The sequence below is a fragment of the Siphateles boraxobius genome, unplaced genomic scaffold (assembly GCF_051911475.1).
Source record: "Siphateles boraxobius isolate OS27281-9 unplaced genomic scaffold, OSU_SipBor_1 63, whole genome shotgun sequence".
In the NCBI taxonomy this organism is placed as follows: Eukaryota; Metazoa; Chordata; class Actinopteri; order Cypriniformes; family Leuciscidae; genus Siphateles; species Siphateles boraxobius.
Window position 1 is genome coordinate 3,054,293 of NW_027509190.1, and position 7,715 is coordinate 3,062,007.

Genomic DNA, 7,715 nt, shown 5'->3' on the forward strand with positions numbered 1-7,715 from the left:
TTCTGGCGGTATTTTTGTATTAACTGTAATGGTTTCATTTACTGGTCTCTACAGCTGATGCTTGAAGACCAAAGGTAGGTTTGGCAGGTAATGTAGCCGTCTTTGTCGGTGGTAGATGTGTAGAACATAGTGGCAATGTAGATTTGCTTAACCACCTTCACATGTCTACTTCCCTTGGCCCTGCTGCATCTCTTGACATTCACCTTGTAGCACTAAACCATCTGCCCCATCACTGGCATGCTGTACGTCATCTAATTACTTGCATTCTGCACGTCATCTAATCACTGGCATGCTGCACGTCATTAACACTCAGACTCACTTAGTCTTGCCTGCCTGTGTGTTGCCCCATGACTATCATTGTGCTGATGCCATTTTGTTGTGTGTGAATGTGTCTGAAGCTCACGTACAGGTCCTTCAGACTCTCCCGCTGGTGGTGAGGCCTCCATGTCCACCTCCTCCGGCGTTGTCCTCCATCCCTCCCCCACCGCCACCACCTCGAGTTGCGGCTGCTCCACCTACGCTCGCGGTTCCGGCTCGGGCTCCGGCGTTGACCAGGGAGGAGCCCCGTCGCGTCTCCGTGGAGGAGACGCCATCTGGGGAGGCCACCCTGGCACCAGCGCCGGCGAAGAGGAAGAGGAAGGAGAGGAAAGTGGAGCAGCCCGCAACGCCCACTCCTGCTTCGGCTGAGGTACAAACACAAACACAGACACACACACACACACACACACACACCGTGCCCGTACTCATGGACGGCACAACTCAGTGAAGTTGACTGTCAAACTGCATGTAGCACCTCCTCTCAGCCTCCTTACAGTGTGTTTGTTTGTGTTGTTTTTTTCCCTCACAGTCCCGGTTGCCTGAGAGCTGGCGGACAGCTCTCACCGTGGAAGAGCAGGAGTGGATCGGCCGGGAGCTGTTCAAGACAGACAGCGAGGGGAGGACCAAACTCACCACAGACCTCAAGCTGTGGTGGGACCCCCCTCAGCCCCGGCCGAGTTACACTCAGCCACCCGCCTCACCAGCTGCCTTCTTCGCGTGTCGGCTGTTCCTCTGGACGCCCCTGCGTCTGTGGGGCGTCCGGCCGACATGCTGTAATAGGGCCCTCACCAAGTGTGGGCTCTACAGGACCATCCGGAGGGTCCTGGACATCGACGGCTGGTACTTGATGGCCACCGAGTACCTGGAGTGCCGTCGGTGTAAGAGGAAGGTAGCTGCCTGGTCGCAGGAGGTCGTGGGTCAGCTGGGAGAGGGGCATCGCGCCCTCTTCCCGGCAATCCTCACCTACAAGTAAGTAGCTGTCTGAACACTGTCACAGTATGTCTGTTTGTGGCGCCCTCTTCCCGGCAATCCTCACCTACAAGTAAGTAGCTGTCTGACCACTGTCACAGTGTGTCTGTGTGTTGCGCCCTCTTGCCGGCAATCCTCACCTACAAGTAAGTACCTGTCTGAACACTGTCACAGTGTGTCTGTGTGTGGCTCTTCTGTAACACATGATGTGCTCCTCTCTGTAGGCTCGCCTGCGACCGGCGGGTAATCATCCAGCTGCGTGAGCGTACTCGGGGGAACAGCGCCACGCAGCTGTACAAAAAACTCTGTGAGGCACACACAGAGGCCTGGATGCGGCGGTCCATACACTACCTCAGCGTCATGGAGCCCTTCACGTCGCGAGGTGTCGTGCGCATGTGCACCCCACCACCAAAACCGCCACCCGTGCCCCAGTACGCGTGGCTGTTAATGGTGTACTGCCACGACATCCTCTCCCGCCTGGAGGACGTGAAGGCCCGGGTCACCTCCGTCTTCGGAACGGTCTTGAAGATGGATTCGACCAAGAAGGTAAATGTGGTGCTATGTATGTATAAATATATATGTATATAAATGTGGTGCGGAGTATCACGCTCTGGCTATGTGCGTGCAGCCTTACTGAGATGCTTTATTCTTTCAAACAGGTGACCCGGAAGCTCGCCGGTGCTGCCGCCCAGACCGCAGCGTGGGCAACGAACGTCGGCAACGAGCACGGACAGGTGCTCATGTCCGTGCTCACGGACGCCGAGGGTGCCGGCCTGTTGTCCATGGCTGCGGGGTTAATGCGGCGGTATCGGGACGCTGGGGTGGAGCCGCCTCAGCTCCTCTACGTCGACCGGGACTGTTGTTCGTCCCACGGGGGATCCAAGACAGCTGACATGTTCGGGAAGTGGGACAAGCTGGTGGTCCGGCTGGACATCTGGCACCTGATGCGGCGGTTCGCGTCAGGTGCGTTGTGGCAAAAACAATAATTAAACAAACAGCATCACAGTAAGAGACATCATTGGGTCCATAACTTGATGTAACATGCATTTTTCCATAACAGGTGTCACCACCGAGAGCCACCAGCTGTATAAACCCTTCCTGCAGCAGCTGTCTTCGTGCATCTTCCTGTGGGACCCAGAGGACGCAGCCCGGTTGCTCAAGGCGAAGAAGAGGATGCTTGAGGCGCAGGGGATGACCTTCTCGTCCGACGCCGGAGTGTGGAGGCACGTCAGCCGCAAGAATATGGCTCTCCATTGCCGTCGCCGCACGCGTGGAGCGGCGGAGACGGAGCGGCTGATCGGTGACCTCCTGGAAACCTTCGGCGGTGCCAACGGACGAGACACCATGGGGATTTCCCTGCTGGACCAAGACCGCATCCAGAAGATCTGGACGGAGCAGCGGCGCCACCTCCATTGCATCCAGGACCCGCCGGGCGTGGAGCTGTACACTGAGACCGGCAGGGTGACCAAGGGGGGGATCAGCCTGCCGGTGTACCGTTGTGCACGAGGCTCCACGTCCCTGGAGTCGTTCCACCTGCATCTCAACCGCTTCATTCCAGGTATGTTTCACATGCTTCACTGTCATGTCAATCTTTCACTGTCATCGACTCGCTGTCATTCACATTGTGTGCACTGAATAAACTGCTAAACAGATCTGTGTTCCTCCTCAGGAGAAAGTGCCAATCCCTGGCACTTCCAGGCATTTCTCCTGGAGGGGTTGACGCGGTGGAACGCCGACAGGGCGGCGTCCGTGGCACAGGAGGGACGGCCGCTGCTCCGCTCCTACAATGGCCCCCTGCAGCACTCCCTTGACCAGCTCAGCCAAAGGGTGCTTGGCACGAGTGTGGTCAAGGATTACACCAAGCCCAGGGAGTACACGGGTAAGAACACTCAAGCCACCGCGCTTACACGTGTCCACACTGAATGATATTTGTACCAGACTGACTGATGCGATTTGTGTTGTTGTACTTCAGGGGAACTCATCGGCATCGAGTACCTGTACTCCCAGACGGGCAGAGTGCTGCAGGACGTCAGCTTGGACCCTGACATTCCGGACGCGGGGGGGGACGTTCCCCAACTCGTCGAGGATGACGAGCTCGCCGACGGCCCGCAGGAGGTGGAGGACCTCACCCTGCACGTGCCTGGCGAGTTCCCAGCTCCTCAGACGGACCCGCGGTCAGGGCGACCGGCTGACGCACCCGCGCCCGAGCCATCCAGTCCGACCGGTGCCCCCGAGCCCGCACCCCACTCCCCCGGCCGGTCCTCGCCAGAGCCTCAGCAGGCTGCTGAGGTAAGCACGCCACCTCTTTGTGGTCTGCGACTGCAGTGCATCTCGCATCACCAAAAACTGCGCTCGCTCTGTTCCATCCACCTGACTTATTGTTTTCCATCTCTTCTTGTGTGTCTGCAGGACTACAGAGGACCGGATGACCAGCCGGGGTACCTGGCCGTGGTCCAGTTGGCCACGGCCTTGGTGGGGTTGCGTCACGACCCGGCCTTGTCAGAGGGGAGGGTAGACGAGCTTATCAGGCTCTACGAGGCCCTGTCACCGTACGACAGGGCCCGAGTAGTTTACCCTCCCCGCTACAGGGACAGGCCAGCTCAGGGGCGCTTCATGGCAGCCAAGCCAAGCCGCACCAGTATACCTGGTGTGGAAAGCTTGAGACGGTAAGGCTACGCTTCCATCATACATTTCCCTGGTGTACAAACAAGCTGCTTTATGTAATGTTGCCCATTATCATGCTCATATCTGTCATTGTTTTTGTCCATTGTCCACAGCTGCCTGGTCGGAGAGACCTCTGGACCTGCCAGCAGTCCCAGCGCAAGCCGGCTGGTAGAGGCAGTATGCACCCAGCTCTGCCGCTTGATCCCCTCGGGCAGCCGTGCGCGCGGTGCCCGGAGGTCGCGGTGGGACAGCATACTGCTTCGGTACCAGCACATCCGGGACCTTGTGCTGGGCCACCAGAGGCTGATGGCTCGGGCGCCCATACAGCTCTTTGAGCTGAACGCCAGGACCCTCTCGCTGTGGTATGTTTGATGCTTTTGATGTTATGGTAATGACATGCTTGAATGGCATGCTCTCAAAATTGTACATGTAACTAAAACACTACGTTGAAATCCGTTTTCAGGTTCACCAGGATGCAGCGGGAGAAGGAGAGGACTGTGCTAGCTTCAGGCGTTGCAGCAGAGGGACGACCACCAGCGGCAGCGGCAGCGGGTTCGGCGCCGTGCCCAGCAACAGCGGTGGATCGTTCTCCGGCAGCAGCAACAGGCCAGGCGAGGACAGCAGCGCCAAGGGCGGCGGGACCTCTGGCAGCAGCACCGGCCGTGGCAGCACCGGTGCCTGTTCTGCCAGCGCCAGTGCGCCCACTGGCGCCTTTACCGCCTGCCCCCTCAGCTGTTGTCCTGGCCATACCACCGGCTGCTGCAGCTGCAACAGGACCTTTTCCGGCAACACAGCCTCTCTTTCTGGACCTCTCACTGCCCCAGCAGAGTGTGAGGGTGCTCCCCATCCCAACGCTCCCTCGGACAACGCCAGCCCCACACGTCCTCCCTCTGCCGCTGGCCGCCGCACATCACGCCGGCCCTCGGCTGCCTGCACCACCTCCTGCTCCTCCTCCTCAGCCTCGCTCTGCGTACAAAACTGAATGGCTGAGGAGGAAGAGGGCTGAGCAGAGGGCAGCGGCAGGAACAGTCGTCGCTGCCCGGGCCGGCGTGCCACAAGAACAAAAGTGCAGGAGATGCGGCCAGCCAAAGCGGAGGGAGACCGGACACACCCGCTACGGCAATGTACATTTTTGCTCTGCCGCCGCAGCGGGTAAGAGTGTGGAGGACTGGCTGAGGGAGATGAAGGACCAGGGTCGAGCCCCGGACTGATTTCGCATTCTCGCTGGGGCAGGTGTATATAGTTGTTTCAGTGTTTGTTTGTTTGTTTTTTAAAGACATTGACTTTACCCTCCACAAGGACCGGGACCTTGCCGCGGTGTGGAGGCTTCCTACAAACACCGGTCCACACCTGCCACAACTTTTCTACAGCAAAAAAAACATTGTGTATCCCATTCACACCTGTATAACATTGCCATGCCTTTGTACTATTCTGATTCTTTGCACTGACAAGTTATATAGGCCTATACTGTGTGTGTATGCTGCCTATCATATGGCTTAAGAAAAAGAAAAGAAAACATTGTCTGTCCCATTCACACCTGTATAACACATTCACACCTGTATAACACATTGTCATGCATTTGTGCTGTTCTGATTTTATGCGCTGACAAGTTATATAGGCATTTTGGACATGTGGGTATGGTCAATAATGTGGTCACTGTCTTTGGAGTTACGTCCAGTTGCCACTGGCTCTGTTGCCGCCGCGTTGGTACTTCACACTGTATGCTGCTGCATTATTTATCCATGCATGTCTGTAATGAGCCCTTATACTATGCGTCTGTCTGCTGTGATTGATGTGGTTTAAAATAAGAGGAATGAAGCCTTGTGCCACTGTTCTGCATCAATACCACTGTTCTGCATCTCGCCCCAGAACATTTATGCCATGTGTCTGCTCTGATGCTCTATTTTTTTTATTATTATGATCATCATCATCATCATCATCATCATCATCATCATCATCATCAAAATCATCATGTTTTATTGTATTGTAGTTTGAAATAAATAATCTATTTCACACTGTAGTCTACTGCTGCTGTGTTTGGTGTTTTCTGCATCTATACATCATCATCATCATCAACAACAACTACAACAACAACAATAATACACGGCATGTAACTTTTATTTATACATTGAAATAAAATTATTGACATAATATAAATGTAATATAATGTTTAACATAACAAATTTTTATATATATGCAGAAAAAGGTGAAACAATATAAATACAATATATCTATGCAGAAAAGGGTGAAACAATATAAAAAGTGGAAACAATATGAATACAGTATATTATTTAACATAAACAATATAAATACAATATAATGTTTAACACAACAGATTTTAATATCTATGCAGAAAAAGGTGAAACAAATAATGCACGGCATGTTACTTTTATGTATACACATGAAATAGGCATAATAAGAATATAATAGTGTGTAATATAATGTTTAATATTTGTGCTTCGGTCGGGATTCGATCCTACGCTTTGATGGTGTCTCGTTTGTACCGCGTTTGTGCGACTGGGCATGCGCGAAGGCACTAATGCGCATGCGCGAAAACAGAGAAGAACGATGGCGAAGCTTTTCGCAGGGGCCATGCTAATCTTCTCTGTATCGATCCAATTTTAGTATATGTGCTGCCTTAGCAAGCACAGGTTTGGTGCCCAGCTCAAGGCATATATGCACCTTAGGTTCCAGCGAGCTATCACCAAGGTGGTAGGGCCCAGCGAGTCATCTCGCCTCTGCATACCTTTGCTTGACACAATGATTGATGCAAAAGCTCAATGAGTTTAGGAATAGGACATCTTAGAGCTTTAGGGTTCACAAATGGCCAATTCCACCATGATGTATGAGAGCATCTACTGAAAGAATGGGGTGAGCAGACTTATGGATGGTACCAAAATACAAGCTCTGAATGGGCTGTGTCCTCCAGATTTTCGAGAAAAAATCGAGTTGGCAGAAAAACGGAAAGTGCTTAGCCGTTTGCGCCACCGTTGCATGCACTCGATGTAACTGGACACGAACTGCAGCAGGAGGAATTAATCCTCTGGAGACTTTGAGGTAGAGGCCCTCTGAGACACGTCGGAAACAAAAACTTAAAGGACTTCACAGATTTTTTTATTTGATTTATTCTTTGATTTTTTCTCTAAATCGGTCTCCTTTCAGCATAGGCGCTGCCTTAACAAGCAAAAAGGCTCAGCTAATTTGAGGCATATGCACACCTGGGGGCCCAGCAAGTCCTCACCAAGGTGGTAGAGCCCAGCGAGCCATTTCACCACTTTAAAAAAACCTTGTTTATTAGTGTAGCCTGCCTTCCAGAGGATACATATTCACACACTTTGTAATTCATTCACTGGGCTATCATGCATTCAAACTAATCAAGAGTTGTAAACTTTGATGGGTTGCTGTTGTGTATTTTCATTTAGCTGTTCTCATGATTGCTGCATTTATAGACAACTGTGCCTAGGGTCTTGAAGTTCAATCACACCACATGTATGTTTTTCCACATTTTTTTCCACTTGGCATATGTAACTCTTTAGGTATTTACAGCACCGCTGGTCACTGTATGATAAAAATGTGAAAACATCATAAGTAGAAGTTTATTTTAGCTCAAGTTTGCTCTGTGTGAATGTATTGTTCTGTTTCAGTGGTGTTCTGTGACTCAACCTTGAAGGGAAAAGATATTGCCTTTGTGGTCAAACCCTGTTCCCCAACGGCATCTGCTGAAGAAAGGGAGTGGACACACTTGTCGATGGCCCCAGAGTACA

The 7,715-nt window shown here is 52.6% G+C and overlaps 1 pseudogene; it reads right to left on the reverse strand.

Moving 5' to 3' along the window:
* Positions 1–6,502: 6,502 nt before the first annotated feature.
* On the reverse strand, positions 6,503–6,600 carry LOC143719469 (U6 spliceosomal RNA; annotated as a pseudogene).
* Positions 6,601–7,715: the final 1,115 nt, after the last annotated feature.